The sequence below is a fragment of the Elephas maximus genome, chromosome 19, assembly GCF_024166365.1.
Source record: "Elephas maximus indicus isolate mEleMax1 chromosome 19, mEleMax1 primary haplotype, whole genome shotgun sequence".
NCBI classification, from domain to species: Eukaryota; Metazoa; Chordata; class Mammalia; order Proboscidea; family Elephantidae; genus Elephas; species Elephas maximus.
The window spans coordinates 24,517,983-24,542,480 of record NC_064837.1 but is presented as its reverse complement, the minus strand read 5'-3'; the positions used below and the strand labels follow the sequence as shown (position 1 = coordinate 24,542,480).

The following is a 24,498-nucleotide window of genomic DNA, read 5'->3' as shown; positions in this document are numbered from 1 at the left end:
AGCTGCACCAAGAGCAGAGCACATCCTTTGGACATGGGGTCCCTGTGCCTGAGAAGCTCCTTGACCAGGGGAAGATTGAGAACAAGGACCTTCCTCCAGAGATGACAGAGAAAAAAAGCCTTCCCCTGGAGCCGACACTCTGAATTGGGACTTGTAACCTACTAGACTGTAAGAAAATAAATTGCTCCTTGTTAAAGCCATCCACTTGTGGTATCTCTGTTATGGCAGCACTAGATGAGTAAGACACATGGCCAAGGCCAAAGCCAGGAAACAAGAAAGTACACTCTCCCCACAAAGAGAAATGAGTCCATGGACGTAGGGAAGGGTGAAGAATTGGGGCCAATAATTCTACATACCCTAGTGTGTGAATGAGCCCTGGTTTGGTGGTTACACCCCCTGATTCCACTCTTCTAGGAGTTGCCTATAAATGGAACATAATGACAGGTAATGCCTATCAATGTAAAGACTTAACCACTGTTCTCTATTAAGGTCAAGAACACTGACAAGGCAAGAGTCAGATCTCCTTTAACTCCACAGCTCCCTCCTCCCTTCAATGCCTAGTACAAGCTCTGACCTTAGTGATGGCTCAAGGAATATTATTGAGTGAATTTTAGGTCATTCCTTCATTTTCCTCATGTGATTCCTTATGAAACACAGACAGACCTTTTAAGGGTTAGTGCATACTATGTATTTGCCCCATAAACTGCAAAGGGACTATGCCATTTGGAGATGGAATCTGTACTCAGCTCTGTCTGACACTAAATCCTGTGCCTACTGCTTCCCACAGGAAACACCAGAAGAAAAGGTGTATACAGGGTTAAACATCAAAGCAGGGTGATAATGATTGAATTATGTCCCCCCGAAATGTGTTGTATACCCTAACCTCCACGCATGTGGTTATGATCCCATTTGGTTACCTTTGTTGTATTAAGGCAGGATTAGTGTAGGGTGTGCCTTCAGTCAGTCTCTTTTGAGATATAAAAAGAGATTAAACAGAGGAGCAGAGGGAGACACAGAGAGATGGGATAAGGCAGGTGCTAAGACACATGGAGATCTCCAAGGAACCAGGAAGCAGAAGCTGAAGAGACCAGGACATTCCTCCAGAGCTGACACACAGAGAAAGCCTTCCCCTCAAGCCAGTGCTCTGAATTCAGTCCTCTAGCCTCCTAGACTGTGAGAAAATAAATTTCTGTGTCAGCCATCCACTCGTGGTATTTGTTACAGCAGCACTCGGTAACTAAGACAGCAGCTTAGTGAAGTTTCTTTCTCTAGAGGCCATTTAAAACTAGAAATACTTTTATAACCTGAAATACCTAAGAGGAAGGCTGTCTAAAGGCAAAAACTAGCCAGCGATCCACATGGATTTAAGGACAATTTAAGAACAGTGAGATTCACCATCAGAGCCTCCACTGTTCCATAAAGTCCATTGGCCCCTCTCATGAGAGGAAAGCCAAATCGGCTCCAGGTGCTTGACCTTAATTGCTGCCTTTCTCAGGAGACTTTTCACTTTGGTGGAGAGCTGAGAGAGCCATGACTAACCCTAAAAAATGGCGTAGTCACCACTGAATGTCAGGCACAGGGGGCACGTGGTAGAAAGTGTATTTTAGGGTAGTAATTCATAGGAAATCGTTTTCCTGTCTCCCAAGAGGGACTGTTCAATGTCAAGCTGTCTCAGGCTTAGGCTGATCAAAGGATCAAAGTAGAGGGTTGGGGAACCTAGAGTTGGTGCAAGGTCTCTTGGTTTTGCTATCTGTGGAAGGCTTTAGAGTCATTAGGGTTCTCCAGGCAGTTAATAAAGGGTTGCCTTAGTGGATTGCAAGAGAAGGATATTATGCAGCAGTTTGTTTGTTCTAATGAGGCAGACTGGAACAATCTCTCTCCAAGATACATAGGGGTTACTAGGTGAAGAAAAATGACCCCTGGTAGTCCAATGGTTAAGCACTCGGCTGCTAACCAAAGGTTGGCTGCTCAAACCCATCAGCGGCTGTACAGGGGAAAGGTGTGCCAGCCTGTTTCCATAAAGATCACAGCCTTGGAAACCCTATGGGGTAGCTCTACCCTGTCCTACAGGGTTGCTATGATTCCAAGTCAACTCAACAGCACACAACAAGTGAACAAAGAAAGATGTAGTGTGGTGTATATAGTATGTGTGGTGCAGTGAATTACTTAATAGGATCCTTCTAGCCATGCATGGTCTTGTGACTCCCACAAAATGTTTGGGTGGTGCTATGCAAATAGGGTGCTTGGGGCCCACCAAGGGGATTGGACAGCCTACTAATAATGCAAACATGGTGCATAGAAACTTCAGAGTGGGACTATGCAAATAAGGTATATGGAAATCTTGTAGTGGATTGGTAAGTTTTGCCATCCCGCTAGGCTTAAAATGAGCCAATCCCAGGAGCTGGGGGGCGGGAGGAACCTCACTACCACCAAGAAGAAGATCCAAGAGTAGAGCATGTCCTTTAGGCCCAGGTTCCCTGCACTGAGAGCCTCCTAGACTCAGGAGACAGACAGAGCTGTAACATCAGAGAAGGTGTGAGATGGTGAGAAGTGGCAGTAGCAAGCAAAGCAGAGAAACGCCAGCAACAGAAGCAGGAGACTGGCACTAGACGGTGCAGAGGGCTTCCCAGCCCACCGAGGAAGGCTGCTACAGTCAGCGTGCTGACCCACAGAGCTAGAGAGCACAGTGCCTTTGGCAGGAGGCTTCCTGGCCGAGTGGGGTGCCTCCGGGTGCTTATTGGCAGAGCTAAAGGAGCTTGCCCAAGCAGGGCAGAGGCCCGACTGAGGGGCCAAGGGGCTGAGAGAGGAGAGAGAAGCCTGCCTGCAGGCACGGCTGAGAAGCTGTCCTGACCAAAGAACTGTATCTTGAGTTGTTCCTGATCCTGAATTGTAACCTGTTACTTCCCTAATAAATCCCAAAACTGTAAGCATAGTCTGTGAGTTCCGTGTGGCCATTGCAATGAATTATTGAACCCAGTAGAGCAGAGAATGCTGTGGGAGGGACGGCTGGTGTCAGAATAGGTAAAAGGGTTGGAGGATGGAGGTATGTTTGACCTCTGCCTCATAGGAATCAGCCTTGGGCTGATGCTCATGGTGATTTTCTTCCTCCACAAAGTTAGACTAGGTCTAATGCCACGATGCCATTTTGACAGTATGCTACTATGTGTTATGTGGCATATGTATAAATCTGTGGCTATTTAAATTTAAATTCATACAAATAAAATTAAACAGCAGCTCCTAAGTCACACTAGTCATCTCAAGTGCTCACTAGCTATTTCTAGTGATGGCTACCAAATGGTACAATGCAGATATAAACTATTTCCGTCTTTACAGAAAGTCCTGTCGGAAAACACTGGTGTAGAATAACTCTGGAAGGACACACAAGGAACTGGTAATGGTGGTTGCCTTCAGGGAGGGAAACTGGGAGACTGCAGCACCACGTACCCTTTGGTACCTTTGGAATTTGATACCACGTGTTTGTATTATGCCTTTAAAAATACGTTTTAATAAACAAATTAGAATTAGGAGCCCCAGGGCTACTGCATGCAGACAGTTGTAACCAGGTTACTCTGCAAATTGCCTAAAACAAAATAAATTAGTAGATATTATGACTTCACATTATCATATTCTTAGTTCTCCAGGAACGTTCTGCCATAGCAGTTAGTCTGCGTTTTCCCCAGAACTCTCTCTCTCCCGGAGATTTGCCCTCCATTGTCTCTAGTTCCTGCCTAGACCTGTCACACAGCTGTCACCCCCAACTTCCTCTCACTGTTTCCTGGCTTGGAATCTTCATTTCCTGCCTGCCTTTTCTTCTTTCTTGATTTACCCTTCTTCTGGAGCACAAACTCAGCTAAGAATCCCTTTCTAATGTTAAAAACAAAACTGTGGACCTCCCCCTGATAGTAATTTTACCATTAGTATCCATGAAATGAAATAACATATATACATAAGAATTACACTGCTGAAATTTTTTGTTGTCTCTTTCCACAGATGTAGTCAATTTAATCCCTATGTTTTCTATCCAGTGAGGTCTACACGTATAGGCACCATTTATATTGTTGAAAAAAGGTATTTTGCAATGAAGAAGTCGTTGGCCTTGCAAAATTGTATTATGTGATCTCCGGTATCGTTTCTATCACCAAGGTCATATTTTCCAACAACCAATCCTTCTTTATTTCCAACTTTCTCATTCCAATCACTAGTAATTATCAATGCATCTTGATTGCATGTTTGATCAATTTCAGACTGCAGAAGCTGCTAAAAGTCATCAGTTTTCTCATCTTTGGCCTTAGTGGCTGGTGCATAAATTTGAATAATAGTGGCATTAACTGGTCTTCCTCGTAGGTGTATGGATATTATCCTATCACTGACAGTGTTGAACTTCAGGGTAGATCTTGAAATGCTCTTTTTGACAATGAATGCCATCCTATTCCTCTTCAATTTGTCCTTCCTAGCATAATAGGCCATATGATTGTCTGATTCAAAATGTCCAATACCAGTCCATTTCAGCTCACTAATGCCTACGACTTTATGCATCCCGTTTAATATTTGACAACCTCCAATTTTCCTAGATTTATATTTCAATCGTTCCATGTTCTGACTACTAATGGATAATTACAATTGTTTCTTCTCAGTTTGAATCATGCCACATCACCAAAAGAAGGCCCTGAAAGCTTTCTCCATTCTCATCATTAAGGCTGACTCTACTTTGAAGAGGCAGCTCTTCCCCTGTTGCATTTTGAGGGCCTTCCAACCTCAGGGGCTCATCTTCCAGCGGTATGTCAGACAATGTTCCTATGCTATTCATAGGGTTTTCACTGGTCAAGTTTTTCAGAAGTAGACCACCAGGTCCTTCTTCCTCGTCTGTCTCAGTCCGGATGTTCCATTGAAACCTGTCTACCATGGATGACCCTGCTGGTATTGGAAATACTGGTGGCATAGCTCCCAGCATCACAGCAAAATGCAAGCCACCACATTATGGCAAACCGACAGGTGCATGGGAAAGACATGATGGAAAAGCTCAATATCATCAGTCAGAACAAAGCCAGGGGCCGACTGTGGAACAGACCATCAATGCCCATATGAAAGTCCAAGAGGAAGTTGAAGAAAATTAGAGCAAGTACAAGGGAATCCAAATACGATCTTGAGTATATCCCACCTGAATTCAGAGACCATCTCAAGGATAGATTTGACTGATTGAACACTAATGAATGAAGATCAGACCAGTTGTGGAATGACATCAAGAACATCAGAGATAAAGAAAGCAAAGGGTCATTAAAAAGACAGGAAAGAAAGAAAAGATCAAAATGGATATCAGAAGAGATTCTGAAACTTGCTCCTTGAACATCGGGTAGTTAAAGCGAATGGAAGAAATGACGATGGAAAAGCTGAAGAGATTTCGAAGGGCAGCTCTAGAGAACAAAGTGAAGTATTATGACATGTGCAAAGACCTGGAGTTAGAAAACCAAAAGAGAAGAACACTCTTGGCATTTCTCAAGCTGGAAGAGCTGAAGTAAAAATTCAATCTTCGAGTTGCAATTTTGAAGAATTCTATGGACAAAATATTGAACCATGAATCAAAAGAAGATGGCTCATCTAGCTTGGTGGTAGTGAGCCCCTCTGTCTCTCTGCTTCCTTCTCTCTTTTATGTCACAAAAGAGATTGACTCAAGATACAAACTAATCTTGCAAATTGAGTCCTGCCTAGCTAACATAACTGCCTCTAATCCTGTCTCATTAACATCAAAGAGGTAAGATTTACAACATATATGAAAATCACATCAGATAACAAAATTGTGGACAATCACACAATACTGGGGATCATGCCCTAGTGAAGATGACACACACTTTTGGGGGACACAGTTCAATCCATCACAGTAACATAATGGCCCCACCACTTACAAGTTGTGTACCTTAACTTCCCACAGCCTATGAAATGGAAATAGTAATAGTGCCCTCTGCCTTATTTTTATTTCATTCATTGATTCATTCATCAAGCATTTATCAAGCACATTGTGCTTGGCAAAGTACAGGGTCAGCAGAAAAGAGGAAGACCCTTAACCAGGTAGATTGACACAGTGGCTATAACAATGAGCTCAAGCTTAGCAACGATCGTAAGGATGTTGCAGGACTGGACAATGTTTTATTCTATGGTGCATAGGGCCACTATGAGTCGGAAGCGACTCGACGACACCTAACAACAACAACTAACGACTGTGTGCCAGGCACTGGAAATGCAACGATGAATGAGTCAGGCAAAGTTTCTGTTTTCATTTATTCAGAATTTGGTCCTATCTAGACTCCTACAGGATATGGGTCAGGAATATGGGGGAGACGGGATTATTGGATGGAAGGGAGGAGGCAAGAAAGAAAGATATGCAATGTTCAGCAGCTTCACAGGTCTGCCCTAGCCCACTAGTTCTTGGTCTGGGAATCACAAGCTTCTAGAAGTTTCTTGCCTTATACCCGGCATTGCATTGCATCAGAGTCCACTCTCATCCCCATCCCGCACAGGACGATTATCTAGAAATCCAACTTGGATTTCTTCAGGAGGAAGGAAGGTGCTGTTTCCTTATTCAGCACACCCATATCTGAATGATCAACTGCCTTTCTGAATCGGAAGCTAACCTTGTCATTCTTTTCCATACTGACAACTTTGTCCTTCTTTTCCAAATGAAAAAAACTTGAGTCATCTGTTGGTACAGCAGCTGGATGTCATATGCCAGGCTCTTCTGAACAGCCAGGAGCTGGATCAGATTCAGCCGGTGCTGGAAAGGCCATTGGGAGTGGCTGAGAAGCCCAATGAGAACAGCTTGCTATTTACTGATTTGCGTTGAAAGCAGGGAAGCCAGTCTATCCATTGCATCTGTTAATGTAAGTCTTCATCTAAGCCATTCAGTTTTCTCCGGTCTCCAGAGGAAGTGAAATTGAACATATACAGAAAGCCAGGCAGTATAATGAAGAAAGGAAGCAGGACAATTCCTTCCTAACTGTGTGCTACAACATTTAAGAAAGGCAGATCTGAAACTTGGGCACTGTGGAATGGACCTTGGCTCAGGTGATTGGGGCTACAGATCTGACCAGCAAGACTGTTATTGGTTTTAGGCCTTGTTTGATTGTAGATAAGATGGAGCTTCTGCATATCTCCTAAAAAATCTGTAAGTAATGTTTGCCAGAAGCTCTTTGAGCCAGAGACCTGAGACAGTGTGATGTGTTGGCAAGGAACAGGACTTGGAATGCAGAAACCAGAGAGTTCAGTCCCTTCCCTGAGGCCCATTTCTACACAGCTTCGATTTTCCTTCCTGTAAAATGGAAATAACCATCTTCCTTCCCAGGATTGTTGTAAAAATTAAATGAAGTTAGAGAATGAGGGCAGAAAAGCTTGCTTTGCGCACTCTGGAAAGCTGTATAATATAAGGAAAAATCAGTGCTCAGGGGTGGAAGTAGAAGCAGCCGCTGTGTCACGTGATCTGGAGTTCTTAAAAGGGCAGAAACCACCTTCTCTCCACCTCAGACTTTCACTGTAATCTTTCGAGAGCAGTTTATGGTGGTGGCCAAGTTCTCCCATGACTCCCTTCATTGTAGAGGTTCCTTGAAGCTCTACCTCTCTTGGTTTGGTATTTAGTGTCAATGAAAAGTGCTTGAGGACAGGAAGTGAAACCAGTCCCATACAGTGGTAGATCTGAGGCCTGGGCCATAGGATGAGGGAGTGCTGACCCAGCAGTCAAGAGACCCAAAGCCCTGTTCTGGTTCCCCCAGCAATTTCTTGTGACCTGGATGGGCAGATTCCTCCCTCTGAGCTGGCTTCCGGCCTCCCTGAGGCATTATGGAAAGATGTGAATAGGTAGGTTGACTTGGCTTACTTCACAGAAAGGTATGCCCTGAATTGTGGCTTGAACCCCAAAGACTTAGCCCTGTTTTTGTGAATTGTCAAGTGACTGGCTCTTCTCCTGGGTTCCTCTGAGCTATTGTCATTTTATGGTTTTCTGACACTTTGTTCGAGGAGACAGTTACTTGCCTGGCCCTGCTCTGACCTCTTCCATTTAGTCTAATTTGGTTTAGCAGAGAATTACTTGACTGGAGCACCCACTTACTGACCGCCGCCCCCCCCCCCCAGGAATATGCTATTTTTTATGTATTTATTTTTTGATGCTGGGAATATAAACAGCAAAACACACACCGATTAAACAATTTCTATACGTACAATTCAGTGACACTGATTACATCCTTAGACTTTTGTAACCGTTCTCACCCTCCTTTTCCAGATTGTCCCTCCCTCCATTAACATAAACTCACCGCCCACTAAGTTGCCTCTAATCTTTCTAGCTGGTGTTGTCAGTTTGATCCCAGATAGATAGTTCTTAAAAGAGCACAATGCTCAAGACAGACATTCTTTACTAGTTAAGCTAAACTGTTGTTTCGTTTAAAGAATACTTCAGGGGTATTTTTGGTGTAAGATTTAAAGATTATCTCAGCAGTAGTTTCTGGGGTTAAGAATACTCTATTATTCTTATTTAATTGTAGGTCTTTGAACCAGTTTGTTCTGTTTCGAACCCCTCCTGAGAATATGCATTTCCACCCCCAATATACTGAATCAGGATCTACATTTTAATAAGATCCCCAGGTGATTCTTAAGCATAATGAATTTTGAGATGCACAGCTCTACTAGTGGTTCTCAGAATTTGACCCTAACCAGCAGTATTAGCATCACCTGGAAACTTGTTAGAAATAACAGATTCTCAGCAGGTATTTGAACCGAAATAAAGGATTTGAAGTCCTGAGCCAGCAGAACTCCTTGTGTGGTCACTAGAGATTGGTTTAGGTGTGAATACGCCCCCGCTTCTGGCCTGTCCAAGTTGCTGTGGTGGGGCTGGGCCAGCCAGCAGCCCCCCTCAGGCTCAGGCTCCCGAAAGCACACTGGGGGAGGAAGCCAGCTGCCCTGAAGTCTTGCTCATCCTTGGTGGAGCTTGACGGCAGTGGGTGGGTGGGTGGAGCTGGCCTTATGCCAGGACCTGGGATCTGGCTCCCTATTGCCCTGCAAATGGGGCCTGACCCACCTCTTGCTTGAAGCAACACTTGCACCTGTAAAAGAGAAACTGAGGGCTTCAGCAACAGAAAAGAGAAAAACATTTTTTAAAATTGTATTTTAGGTGAAGGGTTTCAGAACAAACTAGCTTCTCATTAAACAATTAGTACACATATTGTTTTGTGACATTGTTTACCAACCCCAGGGCATGTCAACACTCTTCCTTTCTCGACCCTGGGTTCCCTATTACCAGCTTTCCTGTCCTCTCCCGCTTTCTAGTCCTTGCCCCTGGGCTGCAGTGCCTCTTTAGTCTCGTTTTGTTTTATGGGCCTGTCTAATCTTTCAGTAAAGGATGAACCTCAGGAGTGACTTCATTACTGAGGTAAAAGGGTGTCTGGGGGGCCATACTCTTGAGGTTTCTCCAGTCTCTGTCAGGTCAGTAAGTCTGATCTTTTTTTGCCAGTTAAAATTTCGTTCTATATTTTTCGCCAGCTCTATTGTGATCCCTGTCACAGCAGTCAGCAGTGGTAGCCAGTCACCATTGAGTTGTGCTAGACTCATTCTGGCAGAGGTTCTGGTAGTTGTTGTCCATTTAGTCATTTGGACTGATGTTTCCCTTGTGTCTTTGGTTTTCTTCATTCTCTCTTGCTTCAGATGGGATAAGACCAGTGGAATATCTTAGATGGCCCGCTTACAAGCTTTTAAGACCCCAGACGCTACTCACCAAGGTAGAATGTAGGACATTTTCTTTATAAACTATGTTCTGCCAGTTGAGCTAGATGTTTCCCAAGACCATGGTCCCCACAGCCCTCAGCCCAGTCATTCCATCCCTCAGGGAGTTTGGATATGTCTATGGAGCTTCCATGCCCTTCCCTTGGACAAGTTGTGCTGGCTTCCCAGTATTGTGTACTGTCTTACCCTTCACCAAAGATACCACTTACCTATTGTCTATTTAGTGTTTTCGTGTGTAAACCATTTCAGGGGTTTTTATCGAAGTGGTCTTATACAATATTTGTTCTTTTGTGATTGACTTATTTCACTCAGCATAATGCCCTCCAGATTGATCCATGTTGTGGGATGCTTCACAGATTCTTCATTGTTCTTTACTGTAGTGTAATACTCCACTGAGTGTATGTACCACAGTTTGTTGGTACATCCATTCATCTGTTGATGGGCAACTAGTTTGTTTCCATCTTTTTGCTATTGTGAACAATACTGCAATGAACATGGGGATGCATATGTCTATTCATGTGGTGGCTCTTATTTCTCTAGGATATATTCATTCCTAGGATTGGGATTGCTGGATCATATGGTATTTCTATTTCTAGTTTTCTGAGGAAGCACCATATCATTTTCCAAAACATTGTATCATTTTGCATTCCCACCAGTGGTGCATAACAGTTGCAATCTCCCCCCAGACTCTCCAACGTTTGTGATTTTCTGTTTTGTTTTGTTTTTTTCATTCCAGCAGCGCCAGGGTGAGATGGCATCTCATTGTGGTTTTGATTTGTATTTCTCTAATGGCTAGTGATCGAGAGCATTCCCTCATGATAGCCACTTGAATGTCTTTTTTGGTGAAGTGTCTGTTGATTTCCATTGCTCATTTTTTAATTGGATTATTTGTCTTTTTCTTGTAGAGGTGTTAGATTTTCCTGTAGATTTTACAGATTAAACTTTTGTCGGATTTGTCACAGCCAAAATTTTTTTTCCCAGTCTGTAGGTTCTCTTTTTACTCTTTTGGTGAAGTCTTTTGATGAGCGTGTTTAATTTTCAGAAGATCCCAGTTATCTAGCTTATCTTCTGGAGTTTGTGTGATGTTAGTTGTGGATTGCATCCTGTTAATACCGTGTATTAGGGCCTGTAGTGTTGATCCTATTTTTTCTGCTATAATCTTTATGAAGTTTTGTCTTACATTTAGGTCTTTGATCCATTTGGGATTAGTTTTTGTGTATAGCGTGAGGTATGGGCTCTGTTTCATTTTTTTGCAGATGGACATACAGTTTTGCCAGCACCATGTGTTAAAAAGACTGTCTTTTCCCCATTTGATGGACTTTGGGCCCTTGTCGAAGATCAGGTGACCATAGATGGATGGATTTACATCTGTGTTCTCAATTCTGTTCCATTGGTCAATGTTTCTGTTGTTGTTCCAATACCAGGCTGTTTTGACTACTGCAGCTGTATAGTAGGTTCTGAGGTCAGATAGTGTGAGTCCTCCTACCTTATTCTTCTTCAGCAGTGCTTTACTTATCTGGGTCCTCTTCCCTTTCCATATAAAATTAATGACCAGTTTAAGAGAAAACAGTTTTCCATTAACAAGCAGATTTCACTGTGTACTGACTTCAACTTTTTGTGCACATTCGTCTAAGCAACGGCATTCTTTGCCTGTGTATTGAATGGCCACATCTACTGGGATCATAGATACCATTTACTGAGCATCTGGTATATATCAGGCCTTGTGTCAGGCATTTTACACACCTTCCTAATCTCCATCAGAAGGGTCTGATACCCTGCCCAAGCATGCCCACATAGTTAGAGGCAAAGTGAGATTAGAATCCTCGTTGGCCCCTTTTAGACGAGTCCCAGTGCTCCTGAAGCCAGACCCCATACCCCAAAGGAAAAGCAGAAGTGTAGCAGATGAATCCTCCCCTTCTGAAGCCATTTCAGCTATAATTTTAAGTGCTGAGCTGCAGGTTCGGGAGTGGGGCAGGAGTCAGGGGGCAGCTGCAGGGCTCTGAATAAATTGAGCCCCTGCTTCCTGGTCCCAAGGGGCACTTCCTGCTGCAGCATCCACCTTGTACCCTCATCATTGTATCTAAATCAGCCTGTCATTCTCTGCCACCCCCCCCAAAAAAAAAATCCCATGAACACTGGCGCTCTGCCAGTGTTTGGTATAAAGAGCCCTCTCTGCCCATTCCTTGGGGCAGATCCACCTGAGGCACACAGGGCTCCTCACCTCCTGAGGTCTGAGCCCTCTAACTTTTTTCCTTCCTTGTTTACTTCCTTAGAATCCACTCTCTGGCTTTTATTTTTGCACTGAAAAGGCCATTCAGTTGCAGTTCCAGTAAGATTCCTTGACCTCCGGCTGCCTGCTGGAGACTCTGGCTGGGAAAGGGAGTGACTTGGGAGCTTGCTCATTTTGCCCTCATCTTTCTCTGCAGGTGTCTGTGATTCTCTGGGGGAGCTGCTGCACAAGTGGAAATGCTCTCAGTGGTGGAGAACGGACTGGACCCCCGGGCTGCCATCCCGGTAGGCAAGCAAGGGAGGGTCAGGATGGGAAAGGAGAGAACGCCATTTCATCAGCTTTTCTTACTTTTAAATGAATGGGCAGTATCCAACAAGAGGTCTCGGGGTAAGAAAAGCTATAGCAGAAGTAGGGCCTGAGGAGATCCTGCCCTTTCTGGATCATCTTATTGGTGATAAAACGGGACTTCACCAAGAATGGATTTCAGATAGGTTGCCTGTGTGGTTGCACATGTATTTGCCAATAGGCAAAGAGTCCCATCCCCTGGGATATTTTCCTAAAGGCCTATGTTAAGTTTGGCACTGCCTAGGTCATCAAGAAGAAGCTGGTGGGATCAGTGAAGGCATTGCAGAAACAGTACGTGTCCTCAGACACGGAGGTCACCAGTGAAGACGGAGATGCCACCACCATGCGCAGTGCCCTGGAGGCTGTGTTTCTCCATGGCCTGCACGCCAAGCACATCCGAGCTGAGGCTGGAGGAAAGAGGAAGAAAAGTGCCTACCAGAAGCCTCTGCCTCGGCCTGTCTTCTGGCCCCTCCTGAAAGCTGGTACCCACAAGTGAGCTCAGCCTGGAGAGGCTTTGCTTTGGGGAGGAGTTTCTGAGTGTGGGACACTTGGCTCTTCCTCTTCAGCTATGAGGAAAACTTACAGAGCCTATGTTCTAGTGTAGAGATAGTGGATGGAGACTGTTGAAGGGTTTCTCCTTGAACCAGGCTTCCCACCAGTGTACTATTAGGTTTTGAGCCCCTCAGCCCTCATAGGATGATCTGGGGCTGCTTTGCACCCCAGTGCTGGCCTCCTCTAGCAGGAACAGTGTCTCCTGTTTACTTGAAGGTGCCACAGAAACATTTTGAATGTTTGTCATAATGTTAAAACTTTGGGAAACACTGCATTAGACGAGGGCTGGCAGGCTAGGGCTCATACGTCAAATCTGGTCCACCACCTATTTTTGTAAAAAAAGTTTTATTGGAACACAGCCACATCCATTCATATACATACTGTCCATGACTGTTTTTCCCCAACTGTGGCAGTGTTGAGTAGTTCAACAGAGATTGTATGGCCCACAAACCCAAGAATATTTACTATCTGGCCCTTTATAAAAAAAACTTTGCCAACCCTGCCTTAGAATGTTTGAACATCTATGTGCTAAATGTTACATGTGTAGCTAAGGATAGAATTTTTGAAGGAGAAGAATCCAGGTAGAACATGTGAATATTCACCCAGGAGACATTTGCCTTTTTGGCCCTGCCCAGAAAGTATCTAGCCCTGAGCCTGTAATCAAAAACCAAACCCGTTGCTGTTCAGTCAATTCTGAATCATTGCGACCCAGTACGACAGAGCAGAACTGCCCTGTAGGGTTTCCAAGGAGCAGCTGGTGGATTCAAACTGCTGACCTTTTGGTTAGCAGCTGAGCTGTTAACCACTGCGCCACCAGGGCTCCCCACTGTGCCACAGGGCCGCACTGTGCCTCTAAGGGCTGTTAAATGCTACCTTCAGGCTCGAAGTGCCTTTTCTGTCTCTGACCTTCCCTTCCATGCCTTACTACCACTGTCCTATCTCAGGTTCTTATCTTGCTCCTGGCTGACCACTGGCTTTCTAATTGTCCCTCTTATTTCATTCTGTCTTCCATTAGGTCAGCCAGCAGGCCAACATTTACTGAGCTTAAGCAACTAGGAGCTCAGTTATTGAGCCCAGTAGAGTGTGGTCCGCCTTCAGTACAGTGTGGTCTGCCCGCCCACAGAGGAGACATGCACAGAGGGCTAGGGTAGCTCACAGGAGGGGCATTTACCTCAAACCGAGGGACTCAGGAACTGAGTTTGGTAGGCTTGGGGTCTTATCTTTCTATTCAGACAATTCCACCCTGAAATCTGCACAGTTATGGCCAAGTCAAACTTTCCTGCACAAAAACCTGTAGCCCATAGGCTCCCAGATGCCGTCCTGGGGCAGCTGCCAGTCCCCTCGAGTCTGATTCATTAGGTTAGGTGCTCAGAATCTGTAACCTGATCAAGTTCCCTATGTGAATCTGATGCACAGCCTGTTGTGGGAGCCACTGCCCCACTTTGTCTCATCACTTTGATACTCAAGAGCCTTTACTACCTGGCTTTGCAACCGAATTCCCTCCACACGTTATAATCCGAGTGCTTACCACTCCTGTTATAGGTCTGTTGCTTTCCTACCCTTCTATGCCTTTTTTCTGTCAGTCTCTTGTGCCTAGAAGATTCTCCTTTCATCTTTTTCTCTTGAAATCTCTCAGGGCTGCCTTTTCTCTGGCATTTTACTCTCTCTAACCATGAAATGATACCAAAAACAGGGCTTGACTCACATGTGCCCTTGAAAAGCAGTTAATTGCTGAAGGCAGAGACCATGTCTTTCCCCTGTATCTGCACAGCTCCAAGGAGTTTGCACTTTGCTCAGCAAACAGGTCTTAAATGAGCAGATCGATGCCCGGGGCCCAAGGGGCAGTTGTAATAAACATAGAAATTCATGACACCAACCTGGAAACCTCGGGGGTTATAGATTAGATATTTTTGAGTTCCCCTTAAAACACTATTATCCAGAATTTGTCGTGCCTATGTAACCCTCATGGTATAGCGGTTAAGTGGTATGGCTGCTAACCTAAAGGCCAGCAGCTCAAATCCACCAGGCGCTCCTTGGAAACTCTATGGCACAGTTCTACTCTGTCCTATAGGGTCGCTATGAGTCAGAATCGACTCGACGGCAGTGGGTTTTTTATGTATATTTACAATGATTATATTCATTCTTGCTAACTCGTGGATAAAATGACATCTCAGTGATTTGAGGTAGTTACTTGAAACGAGTCTGTTTTCCCCCTTCCCAGACACATCATTAGACAATTAGAGCACCTGGTCTTCGTCAACATGAATGTGGGCCACTGCCAGGCATGGCTCCAACTTACCCTCAATGATGGACTGATGGAGTGCTACCTGAAATTGCTCCTCCAGGACCAGGCCCAGCTGTTTGAGTACTATCAGCCCACAACCCTGCTTGGAGATACCAAGGAAGGCGAGTTTCTCCTTAGCTTCCTGCAGGGACTAAGGTCTTTGTCCTTTGAGCTCTCCTAAAAGTCTGCCATCTTAAACGAGTGGACACCCACCCCACTAGCCCTCTCTAGGCTTTGCCCACTCTCTGAGCTCGACCCTTTCACTACCTCGGGTGCAGAACTACAGCCGAAGGAGTCCCTGGATTCAGTTCCCCATTCCTTGGGCACAGAGGACATCAAAGTCCAGTACTCAGGCCATAAGATTCAGCAGAAGAGGAAGCTCACTGCCTCCTCCCTCAGCCTGGACACGGCCAGTTCATTCCAGCTGTCCTGCACCCTGAACTCCGATAGCTGCCTTCTTCAAGAAAATGGCTCCAAGAGCCCAGACTGTTCTGAGGAGCCCATATCTATGACTCAGACCTTTGGACGGCAAATGCTGATGATTGAGATCAGTCTCTGCAAGAGTGACTACCCCCCTCCCTCCCTCCCTCTTTCCCTCCTTCCTTGCTTTCAAATTGGATTTGTGATTGTCTGTCGCTGAGCACTGAACTCTATTAGGGTATAAAGCCAGACAAAGGAGACATCATTCCTCTTCTTCAGGGACTGGAGAAGCTGGGGGTTGTAACTTGAAACAACATGGAAGCAGTGTGAAGAAGGGACATAGGGCTCAGAGCAGATTCAAGGTCCAGCTCTGACCCTGGATAGCAAGTTACTTTGTCTTACTTAGTCTCTCTGAGGCTCAGTGTGAAATATTTCAGTGTAAAAAGTTTTCATCTAGAAGGGAGGAAGCTAACAGTTCAGGCTGATATCTACAACTTCCAAAAAATACAGTGAAGCATAATGCCTAAGAGTGTGATGTAGTGACACAGAAGATATAGAGAACACGAAACTTGAGTGGCCCGTGGAGGAGGTGGTAGACAACTGGGGAGAAGCAAGTGTGTGGAGGAGTGTATGGTGCAGACTAACTAGAGGGGGAGAGCCTGGGAAGGAGCCTTCTTCATACAGCCTTTTTTTTTCATTGATTTTTTTTTCGAATAATCTATTTTTATGGTTAAAGAAAAAAAAAAAAAAAAAAAACAGTAGCCCTGGTGGTGCAGTGGTTAAGTGTTTGGCTGCTAACTGAAAGGTCGGCAGTTTGAACCCACAAGCCACTCCACAGGAGAAAGATGTGGCAGTGTGCTTCCGTAAAGATTTACAGCCTTGGAAACCCTATGGGGCAGTTCTACCCTGTCCTGTAGTGTCGCTATGAGCTGGAATAGACTTGACGGCAACAGGTTTGGTTTTGGTTTTTTGTCCAGTCCTGCTGCTCCTACCTTGGTTCAGGTCCTTACAAGTTCCCATCTGGTGTGAGAATAATACTGGATTGGACTTGGTTTCAATCCCTGTCCCACCATGTACAGGGGCCTAGTAATGTCAGGTAAATTGCAGACCCTAAGGTTCTGTATCTTCATCTGTAAAATGGAGATACCCTTATAGGGCTGTTTGAGAATCAAATCAGATGACTGTTAATGAGTTGAATACATAAGAATGTCTCATAGGCCCCATAAAGGACCTATAAAGCAGTGGAGCATTGGTATGCAGGTTTCATTTGTCACTTGGGGGAATTTAGATCTGATATATTGGGGAGAAGCGTCTCTTTCTCCAGAAATGCCTGGACCCATGGCGTGACTTAGGCTGTCTTACCTGTCTTAGTCCTTTGTGTGTCTCTGCCTCCTCCCACAGACCAGCCAGCCTTCTCTTGGTCACGTGCCTTACCTTCATTTTTCATGAGTCTTGTGATTGGAAAATTCCAGCTTAAGGTCGTTGAATCAGTAACCATCCACCCTGTGTGGGAAATGTTGTCCTGGCTATTACAGGGAAACTCGGAAAGAATATCAGGATATATAGATGAACAGTGGACAGCGGTGTGAGGAATTAGCAAACACTAAACACCCAGGTACATAAACGCACATCCAGCACCATCCTTCTTATCTCTATTTTTTTGGCTTTACAAAGAGAAATTTATTCCCTCACAGTCTAGGATGCTAGACGTCTGAATTCAGGATGCCAGCTCCAGAGGAAGGCTTGCTTTCTCTGCTGGCTCTGGGGGAAGGTCTTTGTCATCAATCTTCCCCAGTCTAGGACTTTCTCTGTGCAAGAACCCCTGGGTCCAATGGACAGGCTCTGCATCCAGCGCTGCTTTTGTGGTAGTGTAAGGTCCCCGTGTCTATCCGCTCACTTCTTTCTTTTATATTTCAAAAGAGATTCCTCAACCAAGATGGCGGAATAGACAGAGGCTTCCTTCCAGCCCTCTTTACAACAAAGACCAAAAAAACAAGTGAAAGGAGTATATTTGGGACAAGCTGGGAGCCCTGAGCATCAAAGGCAGGCTTAGACAATGAACTGAGGGGCAGGGGAAGGAAGAGGCCGTTCAGAAGCGGAGAGGAGTTACCGGACCTGGATGGCGGGGAGCCCTCAGGCACCATTCCCGGAGCAGCTGTGGTGGCGGCGGGCTGGTCCTAGCGCTCGGCCGCAGTTCCCTCAGGGAGGAGCAGCAGCCACACAGCCCACTCACACCTCCGGGACCGCTCTCGGCAAAAGCTAAGTACTTGCATATATTTTACCATTACCCACCCCCCCCCAACCCAGCTTCAGCAGCTGAATCCCTAGGTCTGAGGTAGACCCTGGTGAGCGCCTGGAGGGTCCTCCCAGCCTTGGGGAAGGAAAAAATTTCCAACTGGGGGGAAAAGATAATTTGCTAGCTCCGTTAACTGGGGGAGCTCAGGACAGAAGCGGCTCCTGCCCAGGCACAAACCGTCCGTGGACCTTGAGCACCTTTCCCTTCCGCATGGACCTGTGTGGGCCTATTTTGGGAGAATAGGCCCTTGTTGGCAAACTCCAACCATTTCAGCGGTGTGGTGGAGAGGTGGCTGTTTGACGTTTGACATTGCTTTGCCTATTAAACAAGGTCCTCACCTACCTACAACAGGGACCTATGGACTGGTGGCTCCACTCAGGTCACCCAGCCACCCGCGACAGGGGTCCAAAGGTAACTGGTACCTCCCAGTCCTTACGACCAAAAACTTTGGGTGCCCATGGTCCCTCTGCAGAACCCACCGACCAGCACGCTCTAGGGAACAGAGACAGGTTTTCCTCAGAGACACTTGGTGGTCGGTTCTCAGCCCCCCTGCCTTGTTCAGAGTGTGACCCCCTGCTGCGGTCAGATACCGGTATATATGCCAATCTCCCCTGCCCCTCTTAGACTGTAGGACAGAGCCTGTACCACACACTCGATATCAGCTACCTGGGCACCTGAGCTGAATTCATACAAGAAAACTGAATGGACTCCTAGACTGATATACCTGATAACAGCTCTAGTCAGCTGGGGACAGGACACCAGAGCCCCAAAGGTGAAAATAATCAAGCTAGCTCACTCAAGCAACCCACAGGGGTATACCAAAACAAAACAAAGCAAGTAGCTACGACACAGTAAGCAAGCATAAACTAATACAATAACTAGATAACTGGGAGCTCCTAAAAATCAAACACCTATGCTCATCCAAAGACTTCACCAAAAGAGTAAAAAGACTACCTACAGACTGGGAAAAAGTTTTTAGCTATGACATTCCCGATCAGCACTTGATCTATAAAATCTACATGATACTGCAAAAACTCAACTGCAAAAAGACAAATAACCCAATCAAAAAATGGGCAAAAGATATGGATAGACACTTCACTAAAGAAGACATGCAGGTAGCTAACAGATATATGAGGAAATGTTCATGATCATTAGCCGTTAGAGAAATGCAGATCAAAACTACAATGAGATTTCATCTCACTCCAACAAGGCTGGCATTAATCCAAAAAACACAAAATAATAAATGTTAGGCTGTGGAGAGATTAGAACACTTCTACACTGCTGGTGGGAATGTCAAATGGTACAACCACTTTGGAAACTGATTTGACGCTTCCTTAAAAAGCTAGAAATAGAACTACCATACGATCCAGCAATCCCACTCCTTGGAATATATCCTAGAGAAATAAGAGCCTTTACACTAACAGATATATGCATACACATGTTTATTGCAGCACTGTTTACAATAGCAAAAAGATGGAAGTAACCAAGGTACCCATCAATGGATGAATGGATAAATAAGTTATGGAATATTCACACAAGGGAATACGACGCATCGATAAAGAACAGTGAGGAATCTGTGAAACATTTCATAACATGGAGGAACCTGGAAGGCATTACGCTGAGTGGAATTAGTAGCAAAAGGAAAAATATTGTATAAGACCACTATTATGAGAACTTGAGAAATAGTTTAAACTGAGAAGAAAACATTCTTTCGTGGTTACCAGAGGGGGGAGGGAGGGAGGGTGGGAGGGGGCATTCACTAATTAGATAGTAGATAAGAACAACTTTAGATGAAGAGAAAGACAGCACACGATACAGGGGAGGTCAGCACAATTGGACTAAAACAAAAGCAAAGAAGTTTCCTGAATAAACTGAATGCTTCGAAGGCCAGAGTAGCAGGGGCAGGGGTCTAGGGACCATGGTTTCAGGTGACATCTAAGTCAATTGGCATAATAAAATCTATTAAGAAAACATTCTGCATCCCACTTTGAAGGGTGGCATCTGGGGTCTTAAACTCTAGCAAGCAGCCATCTAAGATGCATCAATTGGTCTCAACACACCTGGATCAAAGGAGAATGAAGAATACCAAGGACACAAGGCGATTATGAGCCCAAGAGACAGAAAGGGCCATGTGAACCAGCAACTACGTCATCCTCAGACCAGAAGAACTAGATGGTGCCTGGCTATAACTGATGACTGCTCTGACAGGGAACACAACAGAGAACCCCTGAGGGAGCAGGAGAGCAGTGGGATGCAGACCTCAAATTCTCATAAGACCAGACTTAATGGTCTGACTGAGACTAGAAGGACCCCGGTGGTCATGGCCCCCAGACCTTCTGTTGCCCCAGGACAGGAACCATTCCCAAAGCCAACTCTTCAGACATGGATTGGACTGGACAATGGGTTGGAGAGGGATGCTGGTGAGGAGTGAGCTTCTTGGAGCAGGTGGACACTTGAGACTATGTTGGCATCTCCTGCCTGGAGGGGAGATGAGAGGGTGAAGGGGGTTAGAAGCTGGTGAAATGGACAGGAAAAGAGAGAGTGGAGGGAGAGAGCGGGCTGTCTCATTAGGGGGAGAGTAATTGGGAGTGTGTAGCAAGGTGTATATGGATTTTTGTGTGAGAGACTGACTTGATTTGTAAACTTTCACTTAAAGCACAATAAAAATTATTAAAAAAAAAAAAGAGATTGAGTTAAAACATAACCTAATCCTGTAGATTGAGTCCTGCCTCATTAACATATTCCTTAACATAATTGCCTCTAATCCTGCCTCATTAACATCATAGAGGCCAGATTTACCACACATACAAAAATCACATAAATGACACAATGTTGGACAATCACACAATACTGGGAATCATGGCCTAGCCAAGTTGACACACATTTTTGGGGGACACAATTCAATCCATAACACAGCCCATGCCTGCCCAGCTGCAAAGCCCATTCTCTGTCCATTTCTCATTCTTTAGTTCTCAGCCGAATGGTCACTATCCCAGGAAACTCCACTGGCTCTCTGGCTGGGTCAAGTACCCATTACGGGCTCTTGTGCAGCCTGCATCTCTCCCTTGAACACACAGTGTGATGGCTTTGAGCACTGTCTTAGTTACCTAATGCTGTCGTAACCAAAAACACCAAAATAGATGGCTTTAAAGAACAGGAATTATTTTTTCACAGTTCAGGAGGCTAGAAGTCCAAATTCAGGGCCTGACTCTAGGGAAGGCCTTCCTTGTCAGTAGTCCCTGGAGTTCCTTGGTGTACCTTGGCGTTCCTCGGCATTTGTCTCCCCCCGTGTGTGTCTCTGTGTCTATTCTGCTCTTTTTGTAACTCAGAAGTGATCGGGTTAGACCCTCCATAATCTTTTCCAAAGTATTCCACCACCATTAACAGAAACTCAGTGCCCCCTAAGCAATGACCCCCCTTACCCCTCCCTCTCACCCCCCGATAATAAGCCTTGGTCTCTTAACATTCACCTACTTCGCCAGGTCAGCGTGGCGTGTGCTGTGAGTTAGGACACCTGACCAGCCTGAGCAGGGCCCGGGGGCCAGCGAAGCTCCCAGAGGAGATGGCGTCTGAGCTGAGGGCTTGCAGAGTCCTTTTTTACCTTTTTAAAAAAAGATTTTTCTTGTTTTCAAAGATGGTCCCTGGTGGATGACATTAGAACATTCAAACAGTATAACAGGGAGAAAGGTGAGAAATTCCAATCACCCCTTCTCAAATCCTACCACCGTCATGATCGACAGAGCATTCTTTCAGACCTCACTCTGTCTATTCACACATGAAAACAGGTGCCTCTGCACAAACGGCATCATGTATGTATTGAACTGGTGTTCAGGAAAATCAATACAGAGAGAAAGGGGAGAAGAGGGCCAGGCTTTCCGAAGGGAATCTGTGATGCGGAGGTGGGAGGGAACGTGGCTCAGAGGGACCTGCCAGGGGTCCAGGGCAGCTGGGCTGTGGTGCATGGGCCAGGTGTCCTCAGGAGCCAGTCTCGAAGGTCCTGTGTGCCACACTGATGATGTTTTGGTTTTATTCTGCAAGCAGTGGGGAGCCATTGAACAATTTTGAGCAAGGGACTGTCATATTCTATCAGGACTTTAGAAAAGAGCGCTTTGGCAGCAGTGGGGTGCAGCAGCTTGTGATGGGGCCTGGGCAGGTGACTGGTGTAGCAATCCATTAATCCAGGGAGATGAGAGGGCCTGGACCCAGTTGGCCAGAGTGGAAATTGAGAGGAAGAGGTGGATTGAAAAGGAGAATGAGCAGGCCTTGGATGCAGGTGGGGAAGTCACTGTGGAGTTCCCCCTCGCTAGTGGTAGCACCCTGGCTGGGTGCTCTGAGAGAAAGGGGCAGGCCTGGGGCACAGACACGTCTCCAAGAGGTAGGGAAGCCCAGGAGAGCATCCTCTCGGGCTTTTGCAAAGCAGCCATCACAGAAGTGCCTCACAGGGGAGCTTGCCCACCAGACCTCAAGTGCTTCTCCTAACAGCCTAGGGAGGTGTGGGCAGAGAAGGAACCCTGGGCTCAGAGGAGACAGGTAATATCCACATCACCCACCATATCCTACCCCATCACTTTGTGGGTTACAGGAGTTAAGATACCTCCATCTCCTCTCATCTTCAGCTTTCTTCCAGGGAGCCCAAAAGATTTCTCACGTCCCTTCCCCAGGGAGTCAGCCTCAGGTGAGAGAAGAACAGAGCTGAGTCTCCTCATTGTGTGGGGGAGAAATTAAGGCCCAAGTAGGCCTGGGGTGTGGGCATGCTCGAAGATTTCTCTACCAGAAGCTGGGATGAGAGGTGGCCTCTCACCCCGGGCCAGTACTCTCCCCTCTGACGTCAGCCAAGTCTTATGGAGAGAAACCGGCTGCAAGGCCTTGCTGTACCTGAGAGTATGACAGGCCAGGGTGTGGAGGGCTCGCAGGGAAGCCCTGGGCCTCGCTGGCACCCAGGGCTTCCAGGACAGCAACAGAGGACAGATAACAGAAATAACTCTGCCTCCAATCCGCTCTTCCAGCTAGCTCAAGACCAGCCTGTGCTCTCCCCCATCCCCGCATTTCCTGGTGATAAATGGCAGTTCCTGTTCCCAGAAAGCTGGGAATTGACAGGAGAAATCAGCATGGTGAACTGAGTGACCTGTAGGCAGAATCACCACCCCTTGTGGCACAGTGTGGCCCACTTGGCTACCTGGTGGGACCACTATCTCTGCCCTAGATCAAGCCCTCCCTGGATCACAACTAAGGCCATGGGGTGGGGCATAGCTAAGACCCCATTCCAGATGCCGCACAGTTTTGACACCATCCAGATTCCCCGTGTGACCCTCCATGTCCTGGGGCAGGCTCCCAAGCTTCCTCTGACTCAGAGTATTCTGTCCCCATCCCTGATACCCATAGAAACACACACACACAGCAAGGCCAGGCAGGTTTTTGTACCAGGGGAATTTCTGCAGGTGTTTCCTCTCCGTCCCTCAGGATGTCACCCACAGGATCTCTCCCATTGGTGTGGGGGAAAGGAGAGCCAAGCAGGCGGTGAGCCCTTGTCCTCCACACCCCTTTTCTGCTTCTGAAACGGGATCTGTAGCACCTAGGGCATGTCCGGCTCCTCTCACATAGACTGAAACCAAGTGTTTGAATATCTGTCCCTCGCTAGACTAGGGCTGCAGGAGGGCAGAGGTCACATCCTGTGCATTTCTGTCCCAGCACTGTGCCTGGCACATAGTGGCAGCAACGATTACCACAGCCAGCACCTGTAGGCACTCAGCAGGGCCGATAAGGGCACAGGCTCTGGAGCCCGACTCCTACATTCAAAGTCCAGCTCTGCCACTTACTAGCTATGCGACCTCAGACAGATTAATTAGCCCATCTGTGCCTCTGTTTCCTCTTCTCTATGATGAGAACTGGAAACCCTGGTCGCATAGTGGTTAAACGCTACGGCTACTAACCAAAAGGCTGGCAGTTCAAATCTACCAGGCGCTCCTTGGAAAGCTATGGGGTGGTTGTACTCTGTCCTATAGGGTCGCTATGAGTTGGAATCAACTCAACCGGAATGGGTTTGGGTTTTGGGTTTGATGCCTCTGTTTCCTCTTCTCTGAGATGAGGATTACATAGTACCAACCTCACAGGACTATGGGGCTAGAATGATATGTAAAGCTCTTGGCTCAGTACCAGCACCAAGCGTGAGCTTTCATCTTCCTCATCCTCACCCTCAGGTGTCACTGTGTGCTAGGTGCTGTGCCAGGTTCCTTCGGTGAATGATTTTCTCCTCAGAACAGCTCTGTTTCTCACTGGAGGGAGCCTGAGTCTCAGGGAGGCTGAGGAGCTTGACCAAGGTCACAACAGCTAGTTACCTGGAAGACCAGGTCCCGAGCCCAGGCAGCTCGTTCTGTCCTCCCAACTACAACCCAGTACGAGGCAGGAAAGGGTTTAAGCTTGGTTAGCAGCTGAGGGAATGAGAACAAATAGAACAGAGGTTAGTCTGGGTCTTCTTTTCTTTGAAGGCTCAACCACAGGAATTATCTTTTGGAGTTTGCCCACAAGTACAGCGTTGCCGATCTCCAACAGGTAAGATGAAGTGCCCTGCCCCACTTCCCGACCTCTCTAGAAGGAGCTCGTTCCTGGAAAAATCAG

The 24,498-nt window shown here is 46.2% G+C and overlaps 1 protein-coding gene across 1 annotated transcript in view; it reads left to right on the top strand.

Moving 5' to 3' along the window:
• Positions 1-24,498, top strand: part of LOC126063114 (leucine-rich repeat-containing protein 37A2-like) — a 309,607-nt gene that overhangs the window by 88,646 nt on the left and 196,463 nt on the right. The window contains exon 2 of the mRNA XM_049861289.1: positions 21,669-24,432. The gene's annotated coding sequence lies outside the window, so the exon portion shown is untranslated. The remainder of the gene's footprint in view (positions 1-21,668; positions 24,433-24,498) is intronic.